The 24154-nt window shown below is 38.1% G+C and overlaps 1 protein-coding gene across 14 annotated transcripts in view; it reads left to right on the top strand.

Annotated features, from left to right (window-relative positions):
* Positions 1–24154, top strand: part of NRXN3 (neurexin 3) — a 982570-nt gene that overhangs the window by 386105 nt on the left and 572311 nt on the right. The gene's annotated exons all lie outside the window — the stretch shown is intronic.

Below are 24154 nucleotides of genomic sequence, written 5' to 3'. Positions count from 1 at the left end.
CTTGCAGGGTTTGAATGTGGATATTGGTACTTGTGCTTCCTTTAATACTGCAGCCTTCTCTCTTTTGGAGTTCAGTTTGTGTACAACAAAGACTAATTTTTTTTGACATAATGTTTCATCTAATTCAAGGAAAAATAATTGAGATGAAGTGATACTTTAATCTTAATGCTTCTGTTGCGTATCTAGTCATCAGGCAAAGCTTCTCTTGTTATGGCTTTGTTGCTTCTCTTTCCACAAACAGACCATCTTCTTAATTTGTAAGAGCTGTCCCTGTCTTTTGGTGACTGAAAAGGATTTGCCTGTGCAAGTTGTTCAAGTTTATATCAAACATATAACTGGGGCAAAATTTTCTCTAGGTGTGTAAATCATAGAGAACAGAATAGAGATAAAATATGAGTACTTTTCTAATGGCTCCTCTCAGTGAGAGTCATTAAAATTTACAGATTAATTCTATTGTTTTTTTTGTTGTCTGTTCAATGTTGATATCATCTGAGCATGGGACCAGGGCTGTTTCTACAGAAAAAGCTTAGCAGCAGCCTTTAGGATCTGCTCAGCCATCTAGAACATGCAGAGGCTATCTGCGGTGCTCAGATTGATGCCTGAATGGTGGGGACCATCTCCTGCTTCAGTTGCATGTGTTGTGCCGTTTATTTCTGACGTAGCTATTTTTGATACGTTTCTGATGCATTTAATATAATGGTACTTCATGAGAGAGAGAGAGAGAGTTGCCTCAGTTAATAGATTAAGGATGAACAGATAGAGGTTTAAAGGGAAGCTGGGGAAGAGCTTAGAAAAGAATCTGGACTGTATTTGTGTCACAATCTACTGCCTAATTCACATGACCATTTCTTTAAATTGCAGTTTGAACAGAAATAGCAGATCACCATTACCTCATGGTCACACAGTGAAAGCCTCTGGCTTGCTGTGGATCCTTACCAAGAAAATAGTGAGAATATTTGTTTATAAGGTGGGCAACCCAGTTTCCCCAGCTCAGCCTTGGAGTTTCACAGGCTTCACCAGTGCTTCTTTTATGTGGACCAATTTTTACCTCTCAGTCAAGGTCTATGTGAAAACCTGTAGAAATGGAGGGGAGGCTTAGGCTGAAGGGATATTGTCACCATGAAATGGAGTGTGATGGGGACACGCAGAAATTGTACAGAACCAAGTCATGTGCCCCATCAATGTAGCTAAATTATGGGGTTATGCAGACATTGGTTGTGATTTTTTGAAGTGGTTTTGTGTCTACTTGGTTAGTGATATATTGAGAAGCTGTACACTGCACAGCTTTGGGAGATGTGCATCTATCTGGAGCACACATCTTCTCATATATGCCTGCAGTGCTATTGTCTATGATTTCCCTAGTCATACCATGTACTTTTCTTTAGAAGGTGTTTGGGTGTTTAGACAATGTCTGATTTTCTTCCAGATATGAGAGGAGATTTCAATGTGCACTCTTTTGTTCCCTCTTGTTTGGTTTAAGTTGCATTTGGGACAAAAAAAGAAACTCCTTGTTCTTATTTATTCCTATATTTTCATGTTTTATCTTTTTTAACTGCTGGTAACAAAACCAAAGTTCCCTAGAGCTGTTTATTAATTTAAAATGAAATTAACAGGAAAACAATATAGCTGAATTAATATTTGTACAAGCTAGCAAGACTTAGCAAGGGCAGTGTAGTACATGGAGATTTCAGTCTATAGTATGTCAATAAATAACCCATTACAGTTACCTGAATTTTAGGCTGTTCAGGCATGTTCTGTAAGATGAGGTAGTAAACTCCGATTTCTGTCTTGTCTTTCAGTCTTGATGTTGTTAGAGCCATGTTCTTGTTCTGGCTCTAGAATCCCAGAGACTTAAAAGTTAGTCCTCCTGAGAGGTGTAAAAGACTTGAAAACTTTGTTTCTCATAGCTCTGCTCTTTTTTGTGATAAGAATGATACTGTACTGTCCATACTTGGCCCCTCAGGATGGTGAACATATACATATTTAGGCAGATTCCTGTCTACCAAGTTTACCAATTCCATTATCACCTAAATAGCTATTTATGGTACCCATGCATACAGTGATCTTTGGTGTCAAGGTGTACTCTTTTGTGAGTACTTGTCAAGAAAATACTGTTCTTGGAAAACTGGATGAAAAATCTGTGTTGCATACAGGAGAATTTATTGCATCTTAGCACGTGCTATTGAGAAGTAAGCACTCCTGCGGAGTGGAGAACTGGTATATTCAGATTAGACTTCAAAAAAGAGATAGGGAAGTTAAAAGTAGAAGGACTGAAATGCAGTAAATTTGTGCTTGTTTTCAGACTGGTGCTGACAAAAACTAATGTTTAATTTGTATTTTGACTGGAAAAAGGAATTTGCATCAAAACAAACAAAAATCAACTCTCAATAAATAAATACAGGAAATACTGTAGATATATTCTGTGTTCCACTAGTACAGCAAAGGTGTGGATTACATGGGATCAACTAATCTCGCCTGTGGCTTTATAAGTCTTTCTCACCTTATTGCAAGTTTGTAGGTGTGGGGATATTGAAATTCACTGTGATTCCTTCCAAACCAGTTACTCAGAGTGAAAACCCGCATATTTTTACCCATTAAATTGTTTACATCCCTTCCTACTGTAGTTATAATCTTGTCAGACTGGGTAGTTCGGGAGCATGGCAGAGATGATACAAAATTTGCATTTGTTGTAAGTTGTAGGCCTGTTGGTGAAAGCTGCCGCTGACTGCATTCAATTCAGCTGTGGAGCCATGTGTTGCTGGTGTTTCATACCACCAAGGCTAAAATCCACTGTACAATCATGAAATCAAATTACATTACCAGAATCTGGAGTGCTGGCCTAGATGTGAAGTGTTGTCTTTCAGCCTTCAGTCAGACCTCTTGGGCACCAGTGGATTTCACTTGTTGGAAAACTCTTTCTGGAGTACTGCTTTCACAGACTGAAGTATGGATAGGAGAACCTAATTCATCTCTTCTAAGGTTCCCCCTCTCAAAAACAACAGTCAACATCAGCAGTCTTCTTCGACCATCCCTGACCACGAGATGCTTTACCAAAGCCCAGTCATCTCACTTGATCAGCAGCAATTTTTCTCACTAGTGCTTCACTGGGAGGAGAGCTGCTGGCTGGGGGAGCAGAGGAGGAGTGTGATCTGTCTCCAGCCTCTCCAAACTTTAGGTTAGGATAGCTGAATAGGGTATTCAACTGACTGTAGGGTGGTCTACAGTGTCATTTTAAATGTCGTCTGGTAGCTGGTCTGGCCTGTTGTTGGCACTCCAGGAAAGTATGGCTTTCCTTGTTGCATTTGCCCACGCTGTGTCTCAGATAACAGCAGCACATTTTAAGTGGTGCAGACACGTGAGTTTAGGCAGCAGTATATCGTGTTAAGTAAAATTTTATGCACCAGGCAAAACTAGGGCAGATGGGAGATAAATATATAGTGGGGCTAGCTGCTGCTGAGAAGATCATGTGATTGTTGAGGATTCTTCAGAAATCTAGGTAGTAACAGCACCTCAAAATTTTAATGATGTTTTTAATATTATTTGATGTAGTTTGTGCTGATATACCATGTGACTATCCTCTGATTCAATAGAAACCTGTATAGCCTAAGAAAGCAAACCTGGTTCTGTTCACTGGCATTTGCCAAGGATGGGAACGTTAAGTTCCCATTCTCCAAATTTTCGGTATTTTCTTTTTCAACTACCCTTATCAGTGACAGTCTTAACTGGCTATGTTATGTTGTAGTATTGCTTTGTGCTTAACTTAGGACTTGAATGCAGTTTAGTAGCATGTGAAATGATTTGTGTGTTTAACCGGTGTAAGTATTTTAAAATTCATTTAGATGTCTAGTGATATCTGTTCATGGTTAATATAATTGTTTATTTTGATGGAAATAAAGCTTTTACCTAGACTGGTGGCTGTCGCTGTTGAGCAGCTAGCAGAGTAAAGAACTCAGTTCTCAGTGGCAAGAAGGAAAGACATTTATTGTTTTGATTTCATCATATATATAGAGTTTTCAAAAGTCACCCAGATTGGTCAGTCAGAAACCTCCCCCTAGGCCTGATTGGCCAGGCCTGCACTGTCCAGATCTTGGGACACTGTTTTTAGTAACATCCAAACTTTATCTTTATTTATAAAACACAAAAAGAATTCTCATGGGAAAGACCTGCGCTAGCCACAGGTGGCTTAAGTTTCAAATAATTGAGTTTGTAGTGATCTTCTCATCTAAATGGACCCTTTCCTAGAAGAGGAGTAACATGCTGTGGATGTGGAGTGAGCTGGTCAGGAAGTCCTCCCCACACTCTGCTGCTAGAGAATCTGATACCTAGCAGGGGCAAACTGTCACATGAAACCCTGAATGCAGGTTGAGAACTGAGAATTTAGTCTAGAAATTATCTTGTGATTTATAGCACTAATCTTTCTCTTCTTGTGCCTCTGACATAGAATGACACAGGTTATGGGAGAAAGGAAACTGAACAATAGACTGAAAGGCAGTAATTCTAAAATATTACTTAAGTTTTAAATTTCTTTTTTCCTGCATGTGTTGATGCTGCATAGTTGCCAGCAGGACTGTAGGGGTTTTTTACTGCCTCTCTTCAATTTTTATTTCTTTTTCCCATCCATTTCACAGAACTTTAGGGTCTTCTATTAATTTTTTTTTTCTAGTTGAAATGAAGCCCAAGAAAGGTTGCTTTATTCTCTGCCCTTTATTTCCCTGGAGGATAAGGAAATAGAAGGGGAAAAAGTATCCATTGGAGATGGAGTAATCAAAATTGTTCTTTGGAAAAGCTTTACAGGTTTCAGTTTAAACATGAGAGAAGAAAAGACAGGGACAAAATCCACTTCAAGAGTCCATCTACTTAAATATATGCAGGACTTCAGACTTTGATTCTAAAAATTGCAGAGTTTGGGACATGTAAAGAATTTAAAAGCATAATATTCCTTTTAAAATTTTTAGCACTAGTTTCTTTGCTCTAGTTAGTTGCAGACTAACTTTGGTCTAGTTAAGTTTATCCTGTTGCTTGGAATCCTTACTTTGTGAGCAAAGGATTCTTTAATTTTAAGCTGTGTGAATTTACTTGCTTCTATAAATACTTGGTTCTCAGTTTCTAAAAAATCTGAGATTGTGTTTCTGGATTAAAAAAGACATTTTGTGTTGTGAAACTGTGCAAAGATAAGATGATAGAAAGATTTTTCAAATTTTAAAACTATTTTTTCAACAGAAAGTGAGGAGGACCAAAGTACTTAAAATGATAAGTGATAGAGGAAATAATAGTTTTATGAAACGAATAAAACCTGAAAAAAATCCTGTTAAAAATGGAAGGATAGAAAATGCAAAATTACTACAAGAAAATACTTTTCTAACAATTGATAAACTATTGTAATAATTCAGATTGATGCTTTCAAAACCTCAATAAATTCTCAGTTTTCTGTATAGATGATAGGATTCTATTTCACTGTTTATCATAGAGGTTTGAGGGGAGTTTTATGGCTCAATTTCATGGTCAATCTCTTAACAACAAAAAATTTGAAAAGAAACATGATGCAGAGAACAGTGCACCACTCTTGCTCTTGCTTATAGCTATGCCATTGCCTCTGGCAACGGCCATGGTTAAAAATAGGATAGTGGATTAAGTGGATTAGAGCTTGTTTACTTTTTAGCTGCAAGTTCACTGTAAGATACAGACTCTCACTGTACGTGAGATTTGATTGTAGTCTGTTACTCACTGTTTGTATGCTTCCCAGTGAGGCACTTCCTTTTCTCTGTTGTGACAAGTCTTCCTCCTTTTCATCTTTAGTATTCTGTGCTTTTAAATATATTTACCTATTTAAGTGAAGTTTAGCTGCAATAGGAAAATTCCTTCTGACAGTGTAATCTTTTCTTGCATTTTTTCAGAAACAAGTGATGATAAAAGGTCAGCAACAAAGTTGTATTCCTAGGAGAAATCAAGAATATATCAATGAGATAGGGTGTGAGTGGCAGACAGTGACAGAGCTACTCAGTCATGAAAGGTGGTAAGATGCATGGGATGCTCTTTTTTTCTTGAAGTAACAGAAGAACCCAAATCATCGAAGTAAAATGGAAAGGCAGCAGATTCAACAGTAATTGATAAAATAAAATACTTGTGACATGTTTTGTAACTAAGCAGTGAAACTCATTACCACAAGATAGCATCAAGGCAAAGAGCTTAACTGCAGCTCTTTAATAGAAAATTCATCTGGATAAAAGTACATCTAGGATAAGATGTATAATTTTCTTTTCATGGATTAGAATATACATAGAGGACATATGAGACTTGCACTCAATTAGTTTTTATTCCCATCTTTCCTTCCTTCAGGCTTGGAAGATGCTTCTCACACACACAGATTCCTCTCCTGATGGTCAGACTCCTCTGTGATTGCTTATTGCTGCTTTCCTTTGTACTTGCTCTGGGACTCTGTTTTAGCTGCTCTTAGGCCCAGGGTACCATGAGCAGACAAACCAGACCAGGCGAGAGGTCCAGTACTGAATGCTTTTTGAGTTTTGTTCACCTTTCTACTCTTAACCACTTAAAGCCAGTTATGTCTGAAATCTTCTGTCTGAAAACCTTTCATATTTTGAGAAGGGTCACCTGTGTTTCAAGCACCATTGATTACATGTTTTGCAGTTTGGGGAATGTTTTGCTCTGAAAGCAATGCATGAGGAATGAAGACATTGCTGCCTTCTTGCACTATGTGTCTTTTCCACTTGTCTTTAGTCACCAGAAGACCCTTTGTATGTGCAAACTGCAAGTGAGGCCACGTAAGCATTTGCAAAGCTGTCCATTAACCAAAGAATGCTGTTTGCAAACCCTTCTGACAACATCAACTTGCTAAGCAGTCATCTTATTTTATAGACCTCTCTGCTCTTGGCGCTTCTGTTTCTTTGCAGTCCACAATAGCACCAAATCCCTTTTTCAGCTGTATGTTTTTCTCTAACCACCCACTGATAAAGAACATATTGAGAGAAAATGAGTCTCTGATTTTCAAACGTCTTACTACACTGTGTCCTGTTTTTTTAAGAGTAGATAGATACTTTTTCTGGAGCCATTTATCACTGTTACTATTAAGAAAAGCTCCTTTTGATTTAGGCAAAGGACTATGGACCTATATCTTTTTGCAAGACTAGCAAAGCAATAAAATTCAGGCAGATCATTTAGGTTTGGGTACTCAGATGTTATTGACAATTGGTTGCTAGTGAAATTGATGGGAATTTGATTATCTGGCCTGCTGAGGTTTAATTTTTGTAGGACCTCAAAATTTTGTAGTGTCAAGTTTGGAATGTATTAAGTATATACTGCAACTACAGAATTGATCCAAAATGGTCAGATTTTGATGTTTAGCCGTGGGCTTTCTAGATGTCAGTTTTCTCATCTAGTAAAGTAGCATTTATAATTTGGATTTACCTCAGTGGAAAAGATGATCCCCAGAAGCAAGCAGTTAAGGCATAAGTTCCTTTACATGGAGATCAGTTAACTGTGGGGTTTATATGCATAAACTAGAATGTGCAGAAAAAGGACTCGTACCTCATGCCTCCATTTCTTCTCTCTGTGTCAAATCAGTCTACTGCAATTTATGGTTAAGAATGCATGGAACCATTTTTAAAAATGAAACAAGAAGGCAAACCAACTAAATAGCTTGCCTGAATGTAAATTTGGTTGATTTACTTGTTTCTCCAACGCCTGCTTTCTCACGATCCTGTGCTGTGTGTAGCTTTGGTAGGTGATGAGCTCCATCTAGTGACACAGTGCCCGATGCACGGCGTGTCTGCCTGGCTGGGCATCAGCTGTTTCCCACTACCTGTGGGACCTGTTTTAAAACACGTGTAATGGGCAGTGAGTGCCATGGCATCTCACAGGAGAAAAATGTAGACAAAAGTGAAGTGGTTCTCTGAAGGCATTAATTATAGAATGTACTTTTTTAGATGTTGCATGTGCTTAAAAAATTGGTAAAAAATAATAGATACAAGTAGTCTATATTGTGTCTCAATTCAGCATCATATGTATGTGTATACCATCTAAAGAAACACTAATACTGATGATTACTTGAAAGTTCAGAATCACTTGGAGCTTTTCCCTCTAGTTTGCTGTACCATTGTATTACTGTCATAATGATCTTCAACAGAAACTGAAACTGCTCTTTTATAGTAGGGATTCAGGGTGTTACTATTGCAAAGCTATAGGCACCACAGTGTATAAATATCAGAGAGGTCTAGTGCTTTCATATGCACCCTCTCTTGGACAGCTCTACTGTGAGTTCTTGGCTCTACATTATTCATAATTAATGGAGCATATCTTTTAGCTCATTAACTGAAACCTGTACTTGCAGAACAGAAATGTGAGGCCTGTGCTGGCTGCTGCTCCTACAAAGGGGAAGCTTATTATGTAGAGTAATAGGGGCTGAGTTCAGTCTGCCTCTTAGTAGGAATACAGAACTCCAGGTTGGTTTTCAAAGATGTTTCTGCATGTTGGTTTTGTTAGAAACTAAGCTAGCAAGAGAGTACTGCTGCTGTTCCTGGTAAGAATCTGGAGTGCCACAATGCTGAGCCTTCAGACCTTGGCCTGGCAGACAGAGCAAAACTGTAGAGCCTCTGCTGTTGTTGGATGCTTTTCTGCACTTCATACTCTTGAAGTTCATCTGGGGAAGCACATAGACTGCATAGGAAATGCCTTGCATATTAGTAGGAGAAACTGTGGGGCTATATTGGCAAGGTGGTCTTCTGGTAGCAGTTGCTGTGAAAATAGTAGGGGTAGCAAAGCTCAGTGGCTGCTGAGGGGCCAAGACCCTCCCAGCCCCTGTGGATATATATTTGCTGAGGTTCCCAAGCTAGATTTAGACTAGCTCAATTCAGGCTAGCTTGGATATTGCTGTCATACCAATATGGATAGACATAATGGTGGGGTACTCCTACAGCAGAAGGGATTTAGGGTAGGCTCCAGAATGGTCCTAAGATGCAAGGCAGGCACTGCGCAGGGTTGGTCTGTGGCAAACAGCCTTCTGCTTATCGCCAGTACCTGTGGCAATGGTCATGACCCTGATGTGATGATCAGAGCACAAGGTGCGGTCTCAACCTCAAGAGTGGGAGGGGAAACTTGGTAAGGAGAGCTAAACTTTCTATTTTAAGAAATGTTTTTTGCTGTACAGCCCGTCATGCAGCGTAACAGCCATTTCCTAGGCGTTCTGTGTGGACCTGACATCAGAAATTGGACTGTAGAGGAGGATATAGTTAAATAATTCTTTAGAATGTATCAGTCAAACACAACTTTTCCTCTTTTTCTTTTATTTCACTTTTATTAAAATTATGTGTAGAAGAGAGTTTATTCATATCCCATACACCATCTGCTATAAGAAAAGAATCCAGCTATCATGCTCAAGTTGACAGGTTTTTTTGTTGTCCTTTAAGGCATTATCTTCAATATTCCTTGGAGGTAAAAACAGAAGTCTGGTCTTACAGAAGGACAGCAGAAAGTCCTCTTGCATTCTGTGTTTTACTGAGTCACTTTAACAGGGAGTGTTTCCAAACACCCACCTGAATATGTACAGTTCTTTTTTGTCTGATAGAAAAGGAGGAAGGCTTCCCTAAACTGTCTTAACATCTTGTCACATCTCTTGCATAAACCAAATATTTTAACTGTTTTCCCTCACACATACTCATATTTGACTGTGGAGTATATTTTATGTTATCACTTTTTTTTGAGCTTTAGTTCTCAACTTTCTTCATTTCATCATCTTGTCTCATTGCCTTTTTCAGCTTTTGAATTTGTCAGTTTTCTCTATTTATAGATACTAGCAACCATCAGTAATACACTGTGCTACTTTTTTTTATTGGTACGCTTCTGACTGAGCCAGTAGTTTGTGAAAGGGAATATTTCTTGTGTAATTCTGCTGAATTCCTTGAGTATTAGCATGCTAATTGATGGCATATGGGGCAGTGTCTTGCAGCTTCCTGGGGAGCTGTAGAAAGCTTATGTTATTCAGCATATTTGCTTGAGAACAAAAGTCCTTGAGCAGTAAGAGGGCTATGACCTCACTGGGATTGTGGAGGCATGGTGGGATGGCTTACATGATGAAGGGCTATGATCGAGAGAGCATTTTCAAGAAGGACAGGCTGGGAAGGCAAGGAGGGAGTTGCTCTTGATATGAGAGCAGCTGTATGGATGGGGCACTGCTTTGAGACCAGTCAGGACTCAGTCAAGAGTTTGTGGGTGAGGACTAGTGGGCAGACTGACATGGGTGGTGTTAGTGTGGGTGTCTGTGACCAGAAATAGAGCTTGAACTGCCTTCAGACAGCTGGAAGAAGAATTTCATTTACAGGCCCCAGTTCTTTGGGAACATTAACTGCTCTATCTTTTGGAAAGACAGCTTAGTAAGGCTCAAAGAGAATTCTTGAATGTGTTCAGGAAAATTTCCTGATACGGATCATCAGGGAGACAACAAGGAAGGGTTCTCTGCTGGACTTGATGCTTGCAAACAAGGCAGACGTGATTATGATGGTGAAAGTTGGGAGCAGACTGACTGCACTGACCATGAACTGATGCAGTTCAGGATCCTAAGTGGAGGGAGCAGAACAAAAAAGTGGGACACAGCCCTGAACTTGAGGAATGCTGACTTCACCCCCTTCAGTGATTTGCCCGTAGGATACAGCCTTGGAGGAGAAGAGGGGAGTGTAGGAGATTCTAAGGTCACCTCCTCCAAGCTGAAGCAAGTAGGAAATGGAGCAAAACCAAGCAGGAAGCTTATATAGATTAGCAGACACCTCTTAAGTGATATCAGCCAGGATTTGGGGAAGTAGCAGGGGGAAAGGAAGAAGAGCACAAGAGATTGAGGAATTAGGAGGGAGTAAAGAAGCAAGGCTTTTCTCAGCAGTGCCCAGAGATTTCAAAAATAGAATACTTCCATGTGAGTACCAGATGAGAAACAATTTTTTTTTTCACTGTGAGGGTGATTAAACATGGAAACAGTTTGCCCAGAGAGCTTGTGGAGTCTCCACATTTAGGGTTATCAAAAACCTGACTGGACATCCTCCTGAGCAACCTGCTGTAGGTCACCCTGACTGAACTACAGCTGTTGGACTAGATAAGAGGTCTCTCCTGACCTAAATTTTTCTGTGAAAAGGCATTCCACAAAAATGGGTACTAATGAATAAACTACTGCTTCTCCCCAGTGCTGTCACTCCCTGTGTGTCATCTGAGGGGTTATGGTTAGTAGGGGACAAACTTGTGCTGGAACTGTTGCAGACTTTTTACAATGCAGCTTCACTGGAGTTATTATTTAATCTTGATTTTAGTATTCCTCTTTCTTGTCCTTTCATAACTTTTAAAATTAGTACTTTCTCTTCAAAATTACATTTAGTTTTAAGAAGCTGTTTCTTTTTATCTTATCTAAATTTACTCTTGTGTAGTTTTAAGGCTATTAGCTTTTTTGTTATGTTAATATACTTAATCAGTCTCTAATTAAGGTTTGTTTATTTCAGAGTTCCTTGCTAAGCCACTTTTGGAATTTTGAAAGAAAAGCTGTGGAATATATCCTTTAAAAATTAAAGGTGTGCCAGCCTTCCAGGGCCATCTTCTTCCTCCCACAGTGCATCTTCTGACAAATGAAATGAGTTTGATCCTTGAGACAGAGACAGAAACACTTTTGCTTATGGGGAGGTATTTCATGATTGCAGCTTCCTAAGATCAGAGATTGGGTGCAAATACACTATGGTGACAAAACCAAAAGAAATGCCAAGAGCAATAAACTGCTAATACATCTAAATTCTTTTAAAATAGGCTAAATTGGCTGTACATTTTGTATTTGCTGCTTTTTGTATGTGTGGTAAAAATGGTTGAGCTGTGGGAGAGGAAGGAAGTAGTAATTTAGGTATGAAATGTGTGGCTAATGATTACAATATCTACGCATTTTTGTTTTGTAGACCTTTTTTAACACAGTGTTTAGTTTTCCTCAGACCTGGAAAAGCAGTCTGTCAGGCATTTTAGTCGTACAGACTGATCTCAATATTGATATGGCTTGAACTATTCTCTATTCTTTAAAATGCTCCAGTGCCTCACTAACTTAATTTTGCTTCCTAGATGTATGAATAGATATGTGCTTTGAGGGTAAAAGCAGGGTAAACAAGTCCTGTCATGTCCTGGCATAATGGTAAACTGGAATTGTTGATGGAAATCAGAGATTGTCCAGGTTGTACAGAATCTGAATAGTCTGAAGAAAACCATGTATGCAGGTTATGAAAAGCAGACGAAAGGACTGGATGGCAAGTACTGTCCTAGCCTCCTCTCCTGCAAGTTTCATTTTTGTACAAGGATGAATAGACACCTTATAACAATAAATATTTGCTTTGGAAGGCTGAAGAGGGAAAAAGTAATTGTCTGTGTATATAAGTTTGATGACCATTCGAAGAGGACTTCAGTTATGAAACATAATGGGAAGAGATTCAAACTGACTGTTGAATGAAATAATTCAGGCACTTGCTAGAGAAATGGGCTAATAAAGGGTAGAGGCTACTTTTATTTTGTTTTAATATTCACCACTTTTCAGGAATATATGCCTTATTTGTGATGAATGCATAGGCAAATGGAAATAAAATGTTTAGGTTGGACTAAACAAAGGAAAATGAGTGTAATTTTTGGATAAACAAAGTTGAACCCTGAAAAGGAGGCCTATGCACTGTTCAAGAGCTGAACTAGGTAATGACACATTTTTGTGGTAGATGCATTAAGTGATATCAGTACGTAGGATAACACTAGGATAGTTTTTGTTGTCTATATAAAAATGTGATCAGCTTGCTGTTTCGTAGAGGAAAAGAGAAAATTGGCTTTGTGTTTGTGCTGGTACATATTGTGCTGTGATGAATTTTTTACTTGCACTGGATATCTTGGGTCAGGTGAAGCATTTGTTTACTTCTCTCTCTCCTCACCTATCAAAATTTTACTTTTTTCATTATTTTGAGTGCTTTTGGTTTGGTGGGGATTTTTTTGAGGGATTGTTTGGGTCTTTTTTCTAATTTTATTTTTTATTTATTTTAATTTATTTTTTATTTTTTAAAATTTGTTGTGGTGTTTTGCTTGATTTGACTAATAGTGTAAAGGTAATGAAGCCTGCTGCTGGTGTTAAGGCCCTCATCCAATGGGACCCTTAAATGGGTCATAAAATTTTGATGAATATAATTTTGTTGTCCATAAGCAGTGGTGTTGCTCCCATTGTCACTGACACTCCAATTTGATTGAATTTACCTACTCTCTATAGCCTGCTTAGGTAATTGCAAGGAGTAACTGTGTTTGAGTAGTTTGGGGATTTAGAAAGCTGTCATGAATACTTAGAGCTTTTATAAAATACTCCTGAAGAAAATTGAAGAGAAGAAGGTAACAAAACACTGATTAAGAGCTACTGTCTGACGTAATGAAATGCATCTTTGTAGCTTTAGAGGGAAGGAGAGAGCAGTTGCGCAGATGGTCAATTAGGAAACAATTTCCACTTGTAACTACTGAAATCAGTTGATATTGATGGTAATAAAGCTTGAGTCTCTCAACAGTGCTTGTTTTTTGTGTGTCTGCCGTATTGTTATATTAGATTGTTTGGTGATATTCTGATTTTCTGTATTCTTCTAAAGTGCACTGTATAGGGGTGGTTGTTGAGAAGCAGATTGTGCAACCACTCTGTAATTTCAGTGCTGAAGCTGGGGAGAGAAAAGGCAAGATGAAGTCTCTGCTAGCTTTCTGCAGTACTTTTCATAACTGACAAGTGAGTGTGTATAGTTCATTCTGGTGAAATTATTGCACCCAGGTTAAGTGTGCATGAAATGTCCATGTGGAAATAACACTCATGTTCCTTCATGCATGTAAGCCTTATACACAGCACCTTGCCCAGTGGGTGTGCATCATGTTTATTTTTCTAGAAGTTCTCTGCTGGCAAGTGAAACAATAAAAGTTACTACACCAAATGTTGGTGTCTTCTAGGTACTTATGTTCCTGAGGTGGCAGCAGCTTCTAGAAGATATTAGAAATCCTTCTGGAAACTTAAGGAGATGGTGTAAAATGATGTAAAGCTCCCAGAAGTTTCTAAAAATTGATATTACTTTCAAAATGATCTTTAAAATAAATGTGTGTGAATCTCTCAGTAGGGAAGTATTCTGTCTGAGTAGCAAAAATGCTAGTATAAACAATCTGATCAATCTGTGAGATAATATACTTTGGAAACTACTGTGAATGTTTAAACAGCTTCAAAACTTACTTCAAGAGCTTGTGATGACTAATCTGCTGAAGTTTTATCAGTATTTGCAGCAGGTACTAGCTCACAAAAAGTCTCTACACAGATATAACTTTCCACCCCTAGAACAACTGAAGAAGTACAGTCACTTGTCTTCAAAGTGTTTGTGAACCCACTTCAAATGCATCCTACTCAAATGATGAGAAACAATTTCTAGGTCTTCTGATATTTTCAGAAGCTGAAGGCAATGCTGCTACTATATGCTTTTGGCAATAACAAGATATCTGTTGAAATTGCAGTAAGAATACAAAAAGTAGATTTCTCTGTGTGTGTATGTATGTCTGTACAAATACACACTGCTTGCTGCATTTTTATGTAGAATATACTGTCTGAAGGGAGTGAGAAGCTTCCAACAGAGTTGTGATCCTGGGTATGGTGTTAAGCTGTGCACAGAGAGTCAGACAAAGTGTTGCCTGTGGGCTGTTCAGGCAAAGGGCTTTTTGTGATTTGCACATCAGAAGTGCTATCTGTTGGTGTATTGAGAATGTCACTGACGAAATCAGCTGTAAATGAAAAGAAAGACGTTGTCTGCAGTGTGACTGACTGTTCTGTTGTGACCCATCTGAGTGGTTGCTTTATTTACCAAAAGATCTTTGCATATTATCCTTATCTAATTATTTTCAATTGTGTGGTGACAATATCTTGTAAAGGGTAGATTTTTTGTGTTTTTGTCATCTGTAGGTCATTATTCCCAAGTAACTGTGGCATTCTTTCACTTGATTTGGTGTTACATGATGTTTATAGATAGTGATGGCAATATTATGCAAAATAGATTATATCCCTGTTTTGAAGATTGCTGTTTACTTGCATACAAATACTGAACTAGGCTTTGGTCACAAGATAGACATTAGTGTCTGTATTTTATAATAGTTAAGGATCATCCATCAATACTTTTCATATAGATTGAGGAACAGAATGTCTTTACATTCAAGTAATGTCGCTGTGAAATACTAGAGAAGTAATAGGATAAAATATTTTCCTGCAAAGCATGAAAACTAGTCTGGGCCAGTTCCCTTTTCGGTCAGTCATAAGCTCATTACAAATGCTTTTAACTATCCTTGTGTTGGATTGTTGTTGATAATAACCACAGATACTATCCTGTGTTTGTTCATTGGGTTTTTTCTTTTCCTTTTTTTTGCTTTCCAGTGATTCCCTCTGCAAGCAAAGCTTGTAAGCTGTGTTGCTTTTGTGTGAGATGCCTGGCTTCTTCTGCTCATAGACCCTGCTGCCAGAAACCATTCAATGAGATCTTTAATCCCACCTCAGAACCTAGCCTAAGCAAGGTGGGAAAAAGCATAGGGCACTGAAATGGGACATAGCAGTTCAACTGAATTCCACTTTGTAGAGGTGGTGTTAACTCGGGGGGGGGGTGGTGAAACATAACTGAAAACTGTATTTATAAAGTAGGAGGAAAGAGATAGTAGGACAACTAAATAAGTCTAGTATGATAATACAAGTTATCATTCTCATCAAAGAAGAATAATGTGAGGTTTCAAAAGTGTGTTAACGTGTTCACAATCAAGAAGTAGGAAGATTTTCCGTATTCAAGTACAGATTTAAACCAGATTCTTGTGCGAAAGTTAACTTTCATTAAGAAAGAGGTTGCAAAACCTTTCAGTTATGAATGGGTAGTGACCGACTCGGTATTTCTGTAACAGTTCAGTTAGACTGTCAAGATATTAGGACACTTCATTTACTTTAAACTGTGAGAAACTGAAATTGTTAGCTGTCAGTGGAAAAAGGTTGCTTTTCCTTTTTTCTATCATATGTTATGTTGGCAGACAGGAGTTGAGTAGAGAAGTGATTCTATGTTGATCTTTTTAAAGCAGAGTCATGGAGTGGTAAATATTAGTGATAATTGGCTACAACTCTTCTCCTTCTAATTGCATAGCTTTTTAAACAAAAGGGGCCAATGGCAAAAATTCTGACTGGTTTTGTTTGAAAGTTATTCATGCTAATTTATTGATAGGAATTGCATGTTGCTATTTTCTGCTATAGGTCAGTTTGATCAAATCAACATTTAAACATATTCTAAACAAAACATTCAACCTCAGGCACATCACTTCTGTTAACTGACATTTGAAAACTTTCCCTAGGGAAAAAACTGTTTCCAGTATTTCCACCCAGCATATCAAACATCAATGTGAGCTGTCAAAGTAGAAGTAGCACTAGAGCAGGGTAACTTTGAAAAGAAAAATCATGCAGTGTTGTTATTTCACAGTATCAGATGTCACAGTTGATGCCTTGGTTAATCCTGGATTATGTGGGACATTAAGTAGCTATGGAAGGATCATATGGGCTGTGACCTCTGCTTTTCATTGAGGAATATGGTAAGGTCAGTTCAGTCAATTTGGGGGAAAACCTGTAACCTCAGTCCTTGAACAGATACTTGAGACAGGATATTGTAATTGGTGATGTTTATGGAATTTACTTGTCATATGTATGCAAGTAGCTTCTTGTTTTAATAACAGGAACAAACTGCAGGAAAAGTACAGCTCAAATTAACAGATGTTCTCAATTGCCACAGTTGACACATAAAGTCCCTGATGTACAGAATCTAGTAGGCTGTTAGTGGTTTACAGTTTTTTGACATTGAAGAGCCTCTCTTAAGAAGTAAAATATATAAAATGGTGATGAAATAAAAATTCTTAGGGGTTGTATTTTTATTTCCTACATACATTTGTTTTCTAGAGTTTCTAGTATGTTTCTTCAAGGATATAATGTATCCTGTATGCCTCAATTGGACTAAACATCTTAGATTTGGTTGCAGAATAATTTGTGGCTTGATGTTGCAGCTGCAAGTAGCCTGGAAGGGAGCTGCAGCAGTCATGCCCTCTTCCTGCAGCAGGGGAGAAACTTGCAGTTATTTTTGTCTTCAGAAAGGTAGGTGGGTTTTGTCTCCAGGCAGCAGTGATATTGTCTCTGAACTTTATTCCAGAAATGTAGAGACCACTTTTAGGGAGGTGCAGAGACAGCTTTTATTTTGTTGGCACAGATTGCCTCAGTTTGCTTTTAGTCAGCTGTATGTTGCCTGCAGTGCTTCTAAGTCAGCCTTTGAAGATGCTGAGAGCCAGATAGTAAGGAAAGGCAATGCTTTACCAGAAAGAACAGCTTTTTACCAGAATTTATCCATTTCTTATTTCACAGATGGTAATAACCTTCAGAACTGATTTCTGGATTCTTCAGTCCAGGATGGGTTGATTCCCACCCGTTGCCACCACCCCCCTCCTCCCCAAGTTTTATATGTAGGAAGTAGAATGGAATAAACAGCCTTAAAATAAACAGCCTTAAAGAGAGCAGGAGTTGATCCCAGGTCTCTTGTGACTGACTATTTTGTATATGGTTAGAATGTTCTGAAGCATAACTTGCTATTGGTATACAAGTGATAGGAAACTTACTGCAAATACATTTTTTTGTTATTATTTCATAGTTTTATTGAAAGAAGTTTAGAATTATGAATGGTAACTATTATAACTGTACAGAAACTTCAACAATAATAATAATTTTTTTATTTTAACAAAATACATGTAATTGTGTCATATTTTGTTCAAATCATGCTGCAAGTGCTTGAAATTTGTAAGTATAAATTGTTGTTTACGGAAGAGCCCAAAGAAAATAGTGGTTGAACATACAGTTAATATGCATTTTTGTAAAAAAAAATTTGCTGCTGCTTATGTTTTGCAATTTACATAAAATCTATTAGTAATCTGACTTCCTTTCAGTCATGGTATACAAGCTGATGTTAACTCCTTTGGGGTCCCTAAGCAGCTCAATAGTAATTTTGAGAATACTATAATCTGTCATTACTACTAGTAGTAGTATTGTTGCAACTCTGTGAATAGAAGAACGTTAATCAAAGAGGCAATAATGCTGATTAACTTGGTCTATTCCATGTATTATATTTGTGAATAATCTCTCCAGTGTCACAGCTTCAGTGATGAACTGGGGAGTTGCCTAGAACCAAGCTAATTTACAGACAAGCAAAGGAGGTTTCCTTGGTAATTTGAACAGGAAAGCTCAATGTACAAGTAGCCCATGTTTTTTCAAAGATTTATTTGTATTCTGCTATTCTCCCTTTCGCAAACTAAAGCAGTCTTGACATGTCCCTGCTGTTTTCTTTCTTCTTGAAGAGTTTATATACACTGAATGAATGTTGGAAAATCTGTTGTAAGAATGACCATCCAAGGATTGGTGGGATTGTGTTTAAATGCACACATAAATTGATTGCTTTATTCTCTCAATTAAATTGTCAATGTGTCATTACCAAACCTTAAAATTGGTAGGAATAAAGACTTTATTCCTTTGGGAAGTTAATGTGTAATACTTAAAGGGCTTCCTTTCTTTTACATTTTATCCCAAAATAGTTTGGGCTTTAACTTTCAAAGCATTGACTTTTTTTTCAACAATTGAATTGTGTAACAGAAACACTTGGATGTACATTTAATAGATTATAATAATAAAAATAATTTTGGTAAGGATTTTGAAACTTACTTGTCACTTCAGAGTATTGATATGATCATGTAAGGGTCTTCTGATATTTTATGAGGGAGCCTGCATAAGGCATTTCCAGCTTTGCTGTTACAAGGAATTTCAAACAAGAAAAAAAAGCCCACAAAGAAAACCAGTGGAAAAAACACAGCACAAGTATAGGGTTATTTAACTTTCTTCTCCCACCTTATATGCCATATAATAGATTTTTATATATTTATGTAGCAACTTCTATTTTAAAAAATTAAAACTGTAAGTGGTCCTGGTTATCCTCCTTCTCCAGGGGTTTTTCTCCTGGGACTCTCATTTCTTTATGTGTAGGAAGGGGGTGATACTTTATCACATTTTTCTTCTGTTTGTAATTGCTTTTGGATTCTTGCATTCATTCGCCTTCTCTCACGAATTTGGCAGATACATTTCTGTTCTTATTTTCTCAAAACTGTTATAATTTGGTCATGACTTGAGGCTGTTACATTTCTTATACTGAATAGTTGCGTAGCATTCACTGACTGTGTTTCAAAGGCATTTAGAAAGAGCTCTTCAGTGTCCTGTAATGTCTTATGTTTTCATCAGTTTTTCACCATGCAGGCTATCCTTTGACTTGATCAAACCAGCCTCAAACTAGCAGTTATGTTGTGAACTGTCTCTTTCTGATATTCTCAAGTGTTTCTAACAAAGAGTTCTTTGCTTGTTTCTCTGTGTCTAAGGGTATGAGTGTTTTTTAGAACCTCTCAGTTTCCTCACATTGTATTCAGAAGGCCCAAAAATGGTTCCCATCTCTTGTGTGGAACAAGTGGTGTAGAAACTGAGACTAACCTGTCAACCCCCCTGTTTCTTACCCCAGTGTTTGTGGTGAAGGTGGTTTTTGGGTTTTTTTTGGTTTGTTTTTTGTTTGTTTGTTTGGGGTTTTTTGTTTGTTTTTTGTTGGTTTTGTTTGTTCAGTTTTTTGGTTTTTAATTTCTTTTTTTTATTTTTATCATACTACTTAAGTAGCTTAGACCAGCCTTTTTTCCTCCAAAAAAGATAAGATTGGTACCAATTAGTGTTGCTAGGTGCCATGGAGAGCGGTCTTATATCTGATTATGAAGCTTAGGATACATTCAATTCCCCTGCGGACTGGATATTTGCTCAGTGCACAGCTGAATGTGTTGCTTTTTATCAGAGATGTCTCATGTGAGTTCTAGGGATAGGGAGGCTGACAGGTAAATGAGAGTTGCAGGATGAAGTGCTGAAGAGCTCTCAAGGAGTGAACGTGAGAGTTGCGTGGAGAATTGTGTAAAGCCCAGAGATTTGTATTGCTCAGGCTCTTCAATCCTATTGACTTTTGAGGTGGTGCATGTAATAAAGCCCCTGCTGTGAAGGACTCCTGTGTCCAAATATGTGAACATGAAGCAACTTCTTTTGCTTAACAGCTGTTTCACTTTTTTCTTCATCACAAGTATCTCTCTTTCAGAGATGTCTCTTTCTACTAGTAATTTTCTTTGGGAAGTGAGAGAGTTGCCTTCAAGTTCTGAAAGGGATTCTGTCATGTGAATGTTAAAAACCTTCAGTTTTAGCTTCCATTATAGTGTGGCTGTCCTTTTGGATTTGGAGCTCTTTGGGAAAATGTTCTGTTGCAGTGTGGAGGGGCAATAATTCCTTTTTCTACTTTTCTTGTGCATTTTACCATCTGTAGTACAATACTGTAGTCCATTCTAGATGTAGTTCTGTACCAGGTGGATGATAAACTGCAAGAACTGATGATGAGCAGGTGTTGGGCAAGATCAATATTAAAGAGAAGACCAGATGAGCTTTGCACAAAATCTAAAATAGTCCCCATTTAGCATCTCAAAATGCAAGATACAAAGGAACTAGTCATTGTCAGTCAGCTTCATGGCACTCCCAAGGTGTTTGCCTGACTTGAAAGCTTTGGGTGCTGAAGAGTGTTTGAAATTAAAATCAGCTTATTTGTTAAATTTCAAACACCATTCTATTGTGACTCCTTCAATAATATGGTAGCAGTCCAACACTTAATTTCAGTGTTAATATTGTTAGTTTTATGTTAATTTTGTAGTGGTCCCGCAGCATTCTTATTTATTTTTGTCTCCTAAAGTGCAATCCAATTTCAGTTGTTATTATTTTTTTCCCCTGTGTATAATAACTCAATACTCTAAAGGATACCTTTCAGTGATTTCTCAGTGAAGTAAATTAAGCAAGCATACTGTCTGTTCTTCATAAGTTATCAGTGCCACAGTGAGTCCACTCACATTCTGAAGTTTCATTCAATATGGCTTGCACGTGACAAATATAAAAAATAGCAATAGTAGGTTATGAAAAATTCATTGCTATTTTTCCCCAATTATTTTTATTGTATTAATCTTTGTGGCCCAAGAGATCAGCCACATTTAATGTTAACATCTACATTTCTGTTAGAGAAGCCATAGAATCTGCAATGAACATCAGTAATAGGACAGATGAGTTTTGGGCAAGGTGTTTCCTGCGTGGTTCTCTGGAGCATTGTACTGTAGTAACTGTAGTTGCTGTGTCATTTCATCATCTTTATGAGAGAGATAATGAGCCAAATTAATCCTGGATGCAACTGCACTGAAATTACTTGGAGTGTGAATCCAGCTCCAGTGTGGTGTTTTTGCCTAGACTGCTGTGAAGATGCCTAGTGTGTTTCACAAGGGTTCAGTAAAAAAACAAGGGTTCAGTTATGTTCTGCAGGCTGGTTGCAGAAGATGGTTTAATGACTGGGTAGTTTGTGGAAAAAGAACTGAAGTTCTTGGCAATTTAAATGTATTTTTCATCTAGCACTTGTGTGAAAGGGGTAAAAATAAGTTACTACCCCAGCAAAAGCTGCAGTTCCTTTACTTTTGTTGATTTTGTCAAGTGTCATTTTGTCTACCTAGGAAAACAATTAAGTCTGTGTACAGTTTTCATATAAATATCCAAGTATTTAAATCCCTGCATGTATTGTTAAATGCAGCAATTAATACAGGATTATAACCAAATCTTCTTCTGTCTTCTCAGTACAACTCTCTCTTCCGTTCCTCACTCCAATAAAATATACATGCTTGTGGTAATGCAGATTTCTGATTATTTAGTTGTTCTTTGGCTGCTCCTGTACATGTGAGAAGGTTACAGTTACTTGGCTGTACTTTTTATGTACTATGTGAGTGGGAGGGCAGTATTTCCGTCTGAGAGCTGATGGAACACTGAGCTATGGTTTTCAATGCTGCCTAGAAATGCCCAGGATGGTGCTTGCCATACTCTCCTTTGTTGTTTGGCACTCTGAAATATTTTCTTTAGAAGAAAAGCTGGAGGTTACTTGCAAATGCTATTTTCAGCATGAAGGCCTGCAGTTTGTTGTTCTTCCTCAGCTTTGTGCTTTAAAAAACCAATTTGCAACCTCTCTGTGTTTGTCTTTTTGGTTTTTTTTTTGTTCCTCTTCAAATATCATGTTTGGACGATGTATCTAGAAAACCATTATTTTTAGCATTCTTTCAGCTGCTTTGTTCCCTAGGGTCTTTTCAAATTATGTAGTCTTTCTTTCCTGTCACCTATTCTGTATCTCTTTTGTACCTCAAAGCCTATCTTTATTGTTTCTTACAGTGATTGTTCTTGCTGTGTGCATGTTCTAGTTTAATATGTCATTCTACACCACTTTCTATTTCAGCGTATCATCTCATCTTTTATCTGCCCATCTGCTAACTTATTGTGCCTCTCTCAATTTCCATCTTCTCATCTGTCTTCCAGATTATCTGTACTTAAAAAAAAAAAAAAAAATTTACAGATCTTGGGTACCAGGAGTTGTGTGCTAGTCAGGGCAAGTGATTTTTTCGAGTGCAAGGTGCTGTACCCAGGTTGGGGCAAACTCTGGTATCAACACAGTTTGAAATCAGCCTGCTGAGGACTTAGGGGTGCTGGTGAGTGAGAGGCTGGATATGACCCAGCAGTGTGTGCTCACAGCCCAGAGTGCCAAACTGGGCTGCGTCCAAAGCAGCGTGGCCAGCAGGGCTGCTCTATTCTGCTTTGTTGAGGCCCCAGTTTTATTAGGGTGCTGAACCCAGCTCTGAGAGCCCCAGCACAGGAAGGACATGGACTTGTTGGGAGCAAGTCCAGAGGAGGGCCGTGAGGATGATTAGAGGGCTAGATCACCTCTCTTGCAAGAAAAGGCTGAGAAATCTGTTCCCTCTGGAGAAGAGAAGGCTTAGGGGTGACCTAACTGGGGCCTTCCAGTGCCTGATGGAGCCTACAAAAAAGATGGAGAGGGACTTTTTATAAGGGCACATACTGACAGGACAAGGGGGAATGGCTTTAAGCTGAAAGAGAATAGATTCAGATTGGATATTAGGAAGAAATTCTTTACTGTGAGGGTGGTGAGACACTGGAATAGATTGCCCAGGAAGCCTGATCCCTGGATGTATTCAAGGCCAGGTTGGATGGAGTTCTGAGCAACCTGGTCTAGTGGAAGGTGTCCCTGCCCATGACAGGGAGGTTAGAACTAGATGATCTGTGAGGCCCCTTTCAACCTAAACCATTCTATGATCCTGGGAAACAAGAAAAGAGAATTTTGAATAATTTAGCTTGAAAAGGATATCCTGAGCCATTCATCTGTTATGTTAAGCGAAGTAGGTTTGATTAGGTTAGTCTGAAGGGCCTTATCCAGTAAAGTTTTGAATGTCACTAAAAAGCTCACCAACTTGTGATTTCCACTCTTATGTCATAAGCCTATTCAACACCTTAAAAACAGATACAAAAGTTCTCTCTCTTGACAGCGTTTCTGTCAAATGCTATGGTGTGAGAGCAAGTGTGACACGCAGGCAGCTTTGTGAGAAGTGGCAGAGCTTTGCAAGCAGAATTCTCCACAATATTTTGATGATTACCTGTGGAATTGGAGATAAGCAGCTGAGAGAATATGCCTTGCAGCTCCAGTAAAATTAATGCAGTTTTGTTTTCTCATAAGGAACTTATCACATTTATATAACAGTTATGTAAGTACCTTGCTATTACTATTAGAGAAAAATCTAATCAAAGCAGAACATAATAGCAATCAATGTAAGAGATGAAATTTAGAGGACTGGATGTAAACATCACATAAAAATGATGAAAGGATGCTGGGAGCTGTCAAGGAGCATATCTTGAAATAGGGTTGACAGTCACAATTCTAGAACCAACTGGAAATTTTGTGCTTTGGCTGGTCTGTGAGAAAGTCTGTGGTAATAGCACACATTACTGCTCTTGTGTTTGTTGGAATTAAACGTAGCAGTGGTAAGCTTTGCTTTTCTAAAGTTATGCAGCATTGTTAGGACACCCATACCAAAAGTGTGAAATGGTATTAAATAGAAGTGATTCATATCAGAAGAAAAAGGCCTGAAACAAGCAAACAAAAAACAAACCCAA

This window comes from Lichenostomus cassidix, chromosome 5 (genome assembly GCF_008360975.1).
Source record: "Lichenostomus cassidix isolate B80296 chromosome 5, HeHo_3.0, whole genome shotgun sequence".
NCBI lineage: Eukaryota > Metazoa > Chordata > Aves > Passeriformes > Meliphagidae > Lichenostomus > Lichenostomus cassidix.
Note: the sequence above shows the minus strand (reverse complement) of the source record. Positions and strands in the feature narration are given on the sequence as shown.